This window comes from Cyprinus carpio, chromosome A18 (assembly GCF_018340385.1).
Source record: "Cyprinus carpio isolate SPL01 chromosome A18, ASM1834038v1, whole genome shotgun sequence".
Classification (NCBI taxonomy): Eukaryota; Metazoa; Chordata; class Actinopteri; order Cypriniformes; family Cyprinidae; genus Cyprinus; species Cyprinus carpio.
This window is the reverse complement of record NC_056589.1, coordinates 10,690,138-10,701,079: the sequence shown is the minus strand read 5'-3', so window position 1 is coordinate 10,701,079 and position 10,942 is coordinate 10,690,138. Positions and strand designations below refer to the sequence as shown.

At 40.7% G+C, this 10,942-nt stretch overlaps 1 long non-coding RNA gene across 1 annotated transcript; it reads right to left on the bottom strand.

Moving 5' to 3' along the window:
* Positions 1–530: 530 nt before the first annotated feature.
* Positions 531–2,808, bottom strand: LOC122148666. The gene is made up of 3 exons (XR_006162541.1): positions 2,458–2,808; positions 2,258–2,358; positions 531–910 (listed from the first exon to the last, which is right to left on the bottom strand). It is a non-coding gene; the product is annotated as an uncharacterized LOC122148666 (long non-coding RNA).
* Between the last annotated feature and the right edge of the window lie 8,134 nt (positions 2,809–10,942).

Below are 10,942 nucleotides of genomic sequence, written 5' to 3'. Positions count from 1 at the left end.
ATCACATTTAGTTACAAAAAATGAGTGTACTGCACCTATGCATAATAAAATATGAATGGAATGCACATTGAAGCACAAAGATCTGAACCGTCAGATTCTAAATTTTATAGCGCAACATGACCAGAAATAAGTGTTAACATCAGAAGGATCTTGAAAGTTTCCAAACTCTCCCACATCATAATGCTATTTACTGGTCATAAAACAAGAAACAGAAAAAGGAAAGTAAAAGCATGCATATTCCAAGTCATAACATGATAAACTTTAATGAGCATTCTAAAAAGTAGTGAAAGGCTCAAAAGAACCTAAAGTTCCTTAAAAAAAACCCTACCCTTTATGAAAGAGCTTGCTGTGGAGCCGATGAACACATCATGAACATTGAAAAGTGAAAGTTTTGTGACATACAGCCAAGTATGGTGATCCATACTCGGAATTTGTGCTTTCCATTTAACCCATCCAAAGTGCACACGCACACAAGTGCAAAAAAAAAAAAACCCAGAGCAGTGGGCAGCCATTTATGCTGCAGTGCCCGGGGAGCAGTTGGGGGTTCGGTGCCTTGCTCAAGGGCACCTCAGTTGTGGTATTGAAGGAGGGAGAGAGCGCTGTACATTCACTCCCCCCACCTACAATTCCTGTCGCTGTAGCGAACACATGGTGGGAGCAGCTGTTCTTCACAAGTTTTTGCAGAGCCTCAATGGTGTATTTCATGTGCTTGAGGTAGTGGATGTTCACTGCATACAGACCCATTAGGAGTCCAAATGCCTTGGGGACATGGGATATGTCAGTGATGACGAGATGTACAAATGACAGCTATGTTGGTTATTCCTTGGGAAGCACATCACATTGCTGCTCCTCAGTTATAATCAGAATGCCCTCTTCAATTTCTTTCACAACCCTTAATTTCACCGGATGACTGGGAAAACACAAAATATTACATTACTCATTAAATGTATAACAACTGAACACACATATGTACATACACTATTAAAGTTGTGTTTTGTTAAAAGGACAGCTACCAATACATGAAAATTGTCGTTCACCCTCAAATGGAAGATATTTAGAAGAACGTTTGTAACCAAACATGAAAGTCAAAAGTAAATGGTTCTCCTCAACTGTTTCAGTTACAAACATTCAAAATAACTTCCTGTATTAAACTGTTAAAAGCCTGTACAAATTTCTTTCTTCTGCTGAACACGAAGACTTTAAAATCCCAATGGTAAAATAAGTGGAAAATACACCCCCGGAACCAACTAGGCTAAAAAAGGGAGAATTACATTATTTTAATGTGCTTTCGCGTTACAATAACCCGCTCTCTCTGCTGCTTCTGAACTGCACACACATACTGTATACGCACTGCAAATGGAGTACGTGTGAACCTTGGGCAATAAATATATTTCAGCACCTGAGGCACCGCAACAATGAGCTCTATGACCAATGCATGGCGCAAAAAAAAAAAAAAAAAAAGCCCTGGACACGTTTTTTTTTGCCATATGTCTAGACATTTTGTTTGACATCTTTACTTAGTGATTATTTTGACTTATGTCTGTTCTAGAGGCATGTTACAACTTTTTGATAAAGCTCTCATTGGTTTTCTTTTTGGAAATATGTTTCAAATTTATACTGAATGCATTTATGACTAAAGCATGTCTGTGTGTGTCAAAATCGTGATTAAAATCGAAATCGCAAAATTGATCAAAAAAATCATGATAGGTTTTTTTTGTCCATATCGCACAGCCCTACATTTTATTTGACTATTTTTGGACTGCTGAGAAAAAAAAAACACACACCTGCCTACTGCCATTAAATAACTTGGAAGAGCCAGGACAATTTATTTAAATCAGATTGGATGCCAGCACTGATGTGAGCCAGAACATTTTTCAGTAATAAAAAAAAATAAAGAATAAAGAATGGCGATGTCCTTAAACAGGGTTTCTGCTGGTTTTATGAAGATAAATTCTAGACTTTATAAAGACCTTTTAAATACCAATTATATAAAAATCAAGGAATAAAACTGAAGGGAAAATAATGTCACATTATGTTCTCTAAATTTTTAAGCTGTTTTCCAGTGCAAATATCTAAATTTTCTAAAAGGGTTCGCCCAAAAAAGAAAAAAGAAAGAAAATTGTCATTTACTAAACCTCAAGTTGTTTTAAACCTGAATGAGTTTATTTCTGTGACAAGTCCCATATAGTCTAACACAGTACACAACCCCACAATGTGTTACAACCCCAGATCACCAAGTTTTTTTTTCTTCTATTACCTGGACCACATCGCTGCAGATTGATGGTGCTCAGTTTGGTCATCTACAACCGTAATCCCAACAGTCATGTCCTTGATGAATTTCTGCTCCGAGTCTGTGTGCTTTAATAAAAACAAAAGGAAGCATTAAACAGTGCCTTACAATCATAAAGCTTATAGACTCCAATAAATGTGCATTTATAAATAAATAAATTTACTTACAACTTTGTCCAAGCTCTACAATGTGAATGTCATTTCCAATATTTCTGCATACCATTTTGAGGGATACAACTGCAAAAAGAACTTGCTGCGGTCCATCCAGAAGATTATTGAATTCTGACCTTATCTCCAGTCATTCCAAAATATCATAAACATGAAAAATACAGAAAAATGTTAAAACACTGTAAAATAATAAACATAAATATATAAATAAATCTTTACAGAGAAAGTCAAATGTATTGACAAGTTTGTTTTAATTACCAAAGACAAACTTTACCATCCAGACCATGCTTTTAAATGACACAACACAGAATTATAACAAAATAAAAGGAAATTTCACACATTTGTGTCGATCGTTATTGTATCTCTATTTATACAAGATATATACTTTTATTCTAAAATATATAGTTTTGAACATATGCAATTTACTTATGACCGTATATTCACGCAGCATTACAATGGGTTCTGGTGAGGCACTTGAATGACTAACGTTACTTCAGAAAACTGAAAGAAGAGTTTGTAACGTTTTACCTTCAGAACTTCATCTGAACCAAGCTTATGTCAACGATATCAAATGTAACGTTGAATTACACGCTCCAAAAGAACTCTGAGGGAGGTGCTCATCTATGGTGCTCCTTCATTTCCCTTATAACATGCAAAAAAGAGACAGTTTGAGTAGTAATCTTGTTTTTTCCATAATTTTTCATCTATGTATATTCTGACGGATGTCTTTACGCCGTCAGGTTTAAAGCAGTTTATTTTTTTAAATTCCCGCTGTTCTGAATCCTCACAGTGATCCGTTGCGCTCTTGCGCTCTGTTTGAACTGTTTCTAACGCAGCTCTGGGCTCAAATAATACATAACAAACTGTATTTTTGTCGTTTTCCATATAAGTTCAGCTCAGTATCGCATGGGAGAATATTTGTTTTAATGTAAGGAAAATGCTGTGGAACCGCCTGTAGTTTGAGGCTTCAGAGTGCCGCGAAACGAACATTAAAATACATACAGAAAATATGACTCTTTAAACCATGCTTACTCTTCTTATACAAAAAAATGGAATTTTACTCTTAAAGCCAATAAATACAAATATTTTACTTACCAAAGTTGTATTCTGGTAAAATTAACAAACTTTGTGGAGAAGCTGACCAATATGGTTGATGACCGTCTTCTGCCTGTAATGGTCTTCACGAGAATGACGAGATCTCGCGATAAGTGATGTTGATAGGACAAATAATCTAGTTGAGTCAACTTTCAAACTAGTTAAGACAGTGAAAACTTAAAATTTTTAGTTGAATGAACAAATTCAGTAACTGCAAGTTGTGTCAACATAAAAAAAAAATCGTTGAAACAACTAAACTGCTAAATAATTTTTTACAGTGCATGCTCAATGCACACGCATGCAGAGGACAGAATACTCGCACTCTGCCAACTTGATGTGCTTTCATTAGGGACAGATGTCTTTTTTGAGAGTTACATATTGTAATTGCTTTTACTATTAGGGCCCGAGCCAATGGGCGCAGGGCCCTATTGATTCCCTAAGGATTATTAGGGCCCGAGCACCGATGGTGTGAGGACCCTCTTATATCTGCTTCGTTTATTATTATTAGGGCCCGAGCACCGGTGGTGCGAGGACCCTCTTGGAATTGCTGTGTTTATTAGGGCCCGAGCACCAATGGTGTGAGGACCCTCTTGTATCGGCTTCGTTTATTATTAGGGCCCGAGCACCGGTGGTGCGAGGGGACCCTCTTGGAATTGCTGTGTTTATATTTAGGGCCCGAGCACCGATGGTGTGAGGACCCTATTGGTATCTGCTTCGTTTATTATTAGGGCCCGAGCACCGGTGGTGCGAGGACCCTCTTGGAATTGCTGTGTTTATTATTAGGGCCCGAGCACCGATGGTGTGAGGACCCTCTTGTATCTGCTTTGTTTATTATTAGGGCCCGAGCACCGGTGGTGCGAGGACCCTCTTGGAATTGCTGTGTTTATTAGGGCCCGAGCACCAATGGTGTGAGGACCCTCTTGTATCTGCTGTGTTTATTATTAGGGCCCGAGCACCGATGGTGTGAGGACCCTCTTGTATCTGCTTTGTTTATTATTAGGGCCCGGGCACCGATGGTGTGAGGACCCTATTGGAATTGCTTTGTTTATTAGGGCCCGAGCACCAGTGGTGTGAGGACCCTCTTGTGTGGGCTTCGTTTATTATTAGGGCTTTGTTTATGGTGGTGCGAGGACCCTCTTGGAATTGCTGTGTTTATTATTAGGGCCCGAGCACCGATGGTGTGAGGACCCTCTTGTATCGGCTTCGTTTATTATTAGGGCCCGAGCACCGGTGGTGCGAGGACCCTCTTGGAATTGCTGTGTTTATTATTAGGGCCCGAGCACCGATGGTGTGAGGACCCTCTTGTATCTGCCTTGTTTATTATTATTATTATTAGGGCCCGAGCACTGCAGTGCGAGGACCCTATTGGAATTGCTCCGTTTATTAGGGCCCGAGCACTGCAGTGCGAGGATCCTCTTGGAATTGCTCCGTTTATTAGGGCCCGAGCACTGCAGTGCGAGGACCCTCTTGGAATTGCTCCGTTTATTATTATTCTTCTTCTTCTTCTCCGCAATGAGTCGCATTTTTGAGGGCCTAAACATGCTCCCAAAACTCACGAAACTTTGCACGCGGATCAGAACTGGCGAAAATTTACATCTGATATAGGTTTCAGAAGTGGGTGTGGCAAAATGGCTCGATAGCGCCACCTATTCAATTTCAACGGAGTGCGCCTCGAGCTACGTTTCACGTACATGCATGAAAATTGGTACATACATGTAGCACACCATTATCTACAAAAAAGTCTCTTGGTACAAAATCCAAAACCCAACAGGAAGTAAGTTATTTTGAATTTCCTGTATGATTTTTGTGCAGTTTTTGCCATTTCCATGCCTCGTACTTTGACGAAACTCCTCCTACAGTTTTAATCGGATTGTCTTCAAATTTGGTGAGGGTCATCATAAGACATTGTGATGTTAAATTGCGAAGGTTTTGAGTTTTCGTCAAGGGGTGTGTCCCTGACGGCATGACAAGGTTTGATGTTTCGCAGTGAAACAGGAAGTTGCTGTAACTCAGGCAAGCAATGTCCGATCTGCCCCGAACTTCACATGTGTGATAGGTGTTCTGTCCTGAACAAACACTCATGACCAAATTCAGTTATATTCATAGCGCCACCTGCTGGCAACAGGAAGTGACATGGTTAAAACTGTTATGGACTCCTAGGAACATATTAAAAAGTGTCAACAACTGTTAAATAGGCTGGAAACATGCTAGAAACATACTAAAACATGCTAGCAACACTTAGCTAAGTGCTAAAGAATGCTACTAATGCAGTGAAAAGGGAAGTTGCTGTAACTCAGGCCAGCAATGTCCGATCTGCCCCGAACTTCAAACGTTTGACAAGAGTCCTGTCCTGAACACATCAACATGGCCGTATTCGGTTATAGTCATGGCGCCACCTATTGGCAACAGGAAGTGTCTTTGTTAAACACTGTTATGGACTCCTTACAAAATAATAAATAGCATCAACATGTGTTAAATAGGCTGGCAAAATTCTAGAAGCATGCTAAAACATGCTAATAAACACTTAGCTCAGTGTTAAAGCATGCCTATAACCTCTGGAGTCGATTAAAGTGTATACGCGGTTTGGTGGTATTTTTCTCCTGATAACCCCCGAAAAGAAACTTAAATTACACTTTCAGTTTTGATCGTACAGATTAAGGGCAATACATCAATCGAATCTGTAAAGGGTCTACTTTTTTTTGTATACAGACATAATAACACAAAAACTTTGTGCACTTTATAAAATAAAGATAACAAACAGGAGTGCTGTCTGCAGCCTTTGTCTGCGCTGATCTTCAGCATACAAATGCGTCATTAAAAATGAACGTACCTCAGTGAATACTCAACACAGAGACATGAGAGAGATATCTATAGAAAGCCTGACATGTCTAACCTTTTAAAACCAAACAAAGTGCTGCCGAAAACAAATATTCTGTGATAAAGTAATCCATATGAAAACAACGCCGATGCCGTTTTTCCCGTCTCCCTTCATTATCTGATAATGCGACCACGCCCCCGCGCCGAGCGCGCTTTTTTAGATCAAATGTGTCACTGAAGCGCGCGGCTTTTGAATAGCCCACACAACAGAAGACAACGCAGCGAGGGCTGTTCTGCAAGGTGTTATTATTTTACTGGTTTGCTTCGCGATGAGAGGAATAAGACATAATTCACCCCAAAAGATGTGATGTGGGTGAGGATTTGAGATTTGGCTTTTCCTCAGAAAAAAGATTGAAGCACTCAATGGGAATAGTAAGTGTTGTCAACTCAGGCATAGATGTCCGGATCTTCCCTCAAACTTCACATGTATTCGTTTAGAGTCTTGGCCTGAACACATCCGAAGGTCATTATTCCACTATAATCATAGCGCTCAGGCGAAGAGGGAGCGCCACCTGCTGACAACAGAAATGGCTTGTTTACATACTAACTTAAGAGCATGCAATGTCGCAATCTGGTGCCCGCAAACTTCCAGAAAAGAAAAAAAGAAAGAAAAAAAGTAACAAAAGGAAGAAAAGAATTGATAAGAGTCATTGGGCCCTGAAGATCTCTAAAGGCGCAATGTTCAGGTATAATTCATAGCGGTCCACCGTGTTGGTCATAGGAGGCTACAACATGGCTTTATAGCTACTCAAACTATTGTCGCTATGTATCGACGATCTGCCATGAGGCTGAAAGAATTTCATAGTGCGGATCTGAGGAAACTTTGCTTGTTTGGGAGAAGTCCTGGCAGGAAGGAGGTCTACATGACGAAAACGCGTTTATATTCATAGCGCCACCAGTTCTAGGCAGCAGGAAGATTGCACAGTTATAAATACTTACATATATCCTCTTAATATGTCCTTGGGACATTAAAACGCATATTTCTCGCCGTTCGCTGTTCCAGCAAAAAGCACTCCGTGGGGGGAGCGCCGGGTGCGAGGTCCCGGAGATTTTCATCTGCGTGCAGCTTCACTTTAATTATTCTTCTTCTTTCGTGTCATTCTTCCTTGTCTCTCCTTAGGCAGGTTACTGTCTTCTTCTCCAAAACTTCCTCGCATGTCCTGAGGTGAGCGCTAAACATTCATCGATTGCTTGTCCAGAAAACTTCTTTAGCCACTGCGTCAACCTGGTGAACATGTTCCGTATTCCTAGATATAGTTTCTCAGAAAGGGTTGTGGCAAAATCTGCTGCGACGGGAGGTCGCGCCACCTACCTTAAAAAAAAACATGCAACAGGTTCGCCTGGCGAGCTGTAGTTTCACATACATGGTCATGAAAATTGGCACAGCATATGTAAGCTTACAGTACTAAAAAAAGACCTTCTTTGGAGCAATCTCCGATAACTCCAACGAATTCGGTTATTTTTAATTTTGATGAGGCTAAATTTTGGCATCCATTTTTGTCATTTGCATGGCCTTGTATTTTAGACGAACTAATAACATCCTCCTATGGAGATTTATTCAGATCAACACCAAATATTGGTTGGCCTAATCTAAAGGCCGCCTTTGCGATTTTAAATTGGGGCGAAGGACTTGAGTTTTCGTTGAAGGGCGTGTCCGTGGCGGCTTATTCATCACGAATTTCGATGATATGTGCCACATGAAAAATGATTTAGTTGCTTGATAACTCAGCACATCTCATGTCGCAATCTGCGCACAAACTTCACATGTTTGATTAAGACTTGCCTACTGACGCTGAACAGATTGAGCATGCCCATATTCAGTTATATTCATGTAGCGGCCATACGCTAGCTGTGCCACAGGAAGTGAACCATTTTTACTCCGCTGTAACAAACTACCTTCCTGAGAAATTTTAGACATCAAATTCTTTTTTTTTTTTGGGGGGGGGGGGGGGGGGGGGTGGCAGTCATCTCTATTCTATAAGGTCTGGCGATGTTAAATTGTCGAAGATTCTTGAGTTTTCCGTTAAAGGGCGTGTTCCATGTATAGCCATGGGAATAACTGTTACCTCTCTAACTCCAGCAAAAATGTCCGATCGCCCAAAACTTCACATGTTTGAAAGAGTCCTGGCCTGAACACATTCTGAAGGCCAATATTCCATCGGGGTGTGGCAAAATGCCTCGTAGCGCCAACTATACATGCCTTTTTAATGGAGTGTGCATCTGAGCTATGTTTCAAGTACGTTCGTACAAAAAATGGCGGTGAACATGTACATGTGTAACAACCAACTCTACCTACAAAAACTCAGCGTCTATTGGTGCATCACGAAATTCGAATCCCATCCTGGAAGTCGGTTTATTTGAAATTTTTGTGCAAAATGTGTGGTCGTTTTTGACATTTTCAGGGGTTTGTACTCCAACGAACTCCTCCTAGAGTATTTTCTTAAGATCAACACACAAAACTGTGGCAGTGTAATCTAAAGGCCTTTGTGATGTTAAATTGCAAAGATCTATGAGTTTTCGTTGAGGGGCGTGTCTGTGGCGGCCTTTACAACCTTTCGATGCTATCGCCATGACAGAAAGCGACGTTTTTATAACTGCAGCCATACCAATGTCCCATCTGCCCCAAACTACTTCACATGTTTGATTTAAGACTCCTGACCGTGCAAACAGATTGACATGCCCATATTCAGCTGCTAGCCATAGTGCCACGCTGCTAGCAACCAGGAAGTGACATGTTTACACGCCCTGTAACGATGCTACTCCTAGAACTTTTCTGACACTATAATTATTTTTTTTTTTTGGTTCATTCAGTCTATCTAAAGCCGCTTTGGTGATGTTAATAGTGTGAACATCTTGATTTTTCATTAAAGGGTGTGTCCATGGCTCCAGTGACAAAGTTCGATTGTCTTCGTACATGCGGAAAAATAGGGTTTTGTAACGACGGGCAACAAATAAGATGTCCGACTCTTCCCCAAACTGCACATGTCGAAACCGGTCCCTTGGCCTAAACACATCCTGAAAGGTCAATATTACACTATAATCATAGCGCCATACACATGATGGCAAACGGGAAATGTTCTTGTTTTACACTAACTTATAAAATGCAATGGTCCAATCTGCACCCCAAACTTCAAATATTCTCTTGGAAAGAGTCTATGGCCGGAAGATATATAAAGGCCATATTAATGTTCATTAATCATAGACACCCATGTTTGCAAATAAGACACCTCATGCTTTATACAAACTCAAACATTCCATGTCAATCTGCACATAATTTCATATGCTTGATAAAAGTGCTGGACTGAAGAAATGTACATGCCAAACTCCAGTTAGAAGTCCATAAAAAATAAAACTGCCGAGGAAGCTGGAGCAAAGGAAGCAATAAAGCACTGTAAATGCCTTTGACATATTTCCCTCTTATACTTTACCACATTAAACGATATAATCTCGCCATTTTTTGTTCGCTGTCTTTACAGAAGCAACCGCTGGCGGTGGCGGCCCGGGTGCGAGGGCACTTTCATCGCGGCTTGCAGCTTTAATTAGTTATTTTACATGCAGTGCGAGGACCCTCTTGGAATTTTGCTCGTTTTTATTCTTCTTCTGCGTCGTCTTCGCAATGGCATCTGTCGCATCGGTTGCAGGGCCTAAACATGCTCAAAAACTCACGAAACTTTGCACACGCATCCGAACTTGGCGAACATTTACACCTCTGATATAGGTTTCAAGAAGTGGGTGTGCAAAAATGGCTTCGATAGCGCCAACCATTTAATTTACAGACGGAGTCGGGCCTCGAGCTACGTCCAGTACATGCATGAAAATGGTACAAACATGTAGCAAACCATTAGCCCCTTACTCCAAAAAGTCCTCTTGGTACACAAAAATCAAAAACACAAACAGGGAAGTAGTAAATTTATTGTGATTCCTGTATGATTTTTGTAGCAGTTTTTTTTGCCATTTCCATGACTCGTACTGGAACGGAACTCCTCTACAGTTGTTCAATCGGGTTGTTTTCAGAATTGGTGAGGGTCATCATAAGAACTTTCTGTGATGTTAAATTGCCGAAGGTTTTTTGAGTTTTCGTCAAGGGGTAGTGTCCCTGGGGCTCCTGACAATTTGATGTTTCGCTTCCGTCGGATGAACAGGAAGTTGCCTGTAACGCAGGCTAAGCAATGGTCCGATCTGCCCCAAATTCCACATGTGTGATAGGTGTTCTGGACTGAACAACACATCATGACCAATTCAGTTATAGTCATAGCGCCACCGGCTGGCAACAGGAGGAAGTAAGGACTGGTTTAAAACTGTTATGGACTCCTAGGAAAATATTAAAAAGTAGTCAACCAGTTTTAAGATAGGCTGAACATGCTAGAAAAACCACTCCCTATACATGCTAGCAACACTTGTAAGTGTAAAGCATGCTACTACTGCAGTGAAAAAAAGGAAGTTTGCTGTAAATCAGGCCGAGTCAACCATGCTTCCGATCTGCCCTCGAACTACACCAACGTTTGACAAGAGT